Source organism: Oncorhynchus nerka, linkage group LG6, assembly GCF_034236695.1.
Source record: "Oncorhynchus nerka isolate Pitt River linkage group LG6, Oner_Uvic_2.0, whole genome shotgun sequence".
NCBI lineage: Eukaryota > Metazoa > Chordata > Actinopteri > Salmoniformes > Salmonidae > Oncorhynchus > Oncorhynchus nerka.
The window spans coordinates 16,769,850-16,770,715 of NC_088401.1; the positions used below are offsets into that span (position 1 = coordinate 16,769,850).

The 866-nt window shown below is 48.7% G+C and overlaps 1 protein-coding gene across 1 annotated transcript in view; it reads left to right on the forward strand.

Moving 5' to 3' along the window:
- LOC115122646 (contactin-associated protein-like 2) overlaps positions 1-262 on the forward strand; it is a 52,812-nt gene extending 52,550 nt beyond the window's left edge. Inside the window, exon 12 of the mRNA XM_065019052.1 lies at positions 1-262. This exon is cut by the window's left edge and continues 446 nt beyond it. The gene's annotated coding sequence lies outside the window, so the exon portion shown is untranslated.
- The last annotated feature ends 604 nt before the right edge of the window (positions 263-866 follow it).

Sequence of the window (866 nt, forward strand, 5' to 3'; positions counted from 1 at the left end):
TCTCTGATGCTGAAGCTTTATTACATCAAATAAACTCCCCATAAAGTGAGGTGTGTTTGACTAATAAATTGACAGAATGAGCATCAGTAGTATTTATAATATAATAAGACTTTGAGAGAGTTTGGTGTCAATCCTTCACATTTCTTGTCTGTTCAAATTTGTGTTATGTTGGATTGTTGATATTGCTGGTCACATAAACAGATTCACTGTAAACATTACACTCGCAAAAGTTCCAAAAACAATAAAGACATTTCAAATGTCATATTATGTCCTTTTACAGTGTTGTAATTAGAGGTTGACCGATTAATTGACGTGGCCGATTAATTGGGGCCGATTTTAAGTTTTAATAACAATCTGTCATCTGCCTTTTTGGACGCCGATTATGGCCGATTACATTGCAATCCACGAGGAGACTGAGTGGCAGGCTGACCACCTGTTACTCCACGAGGAGACTGCGTGGCAGGCTGACCACCTGTTACTCCACGAGGAGACTGTGTGGCAGGCTGACCACCTGTTACGGCAGGCTGACCACCTGTTACTCCACGAGGAGACTGCGTGGCAGGCTGACCACCTGTTACTCCACGAGGAGACTGCGTGGCAGGCTGACCACCTGTTACTCCACGAGGAGACTGTGTGGCAGGCTGACCACCTGTTACGGCAGGCTGACCACCTGTTACTCCACGAGGAGACTGCGTGGCAGGCTGACCACCTGTTACTCCACGAGGAGACTGCGTGGCAGGCTGACCACCTGTTACTCCACGAGGAGACTGCGTGGCAGGCTGACCACCTGTTACTCCACGAGGAGACTGCGTGGCAGGCTGACCACCTGTTACTCCACGAGGAGACTGCGTGGCAGGCTGACCACC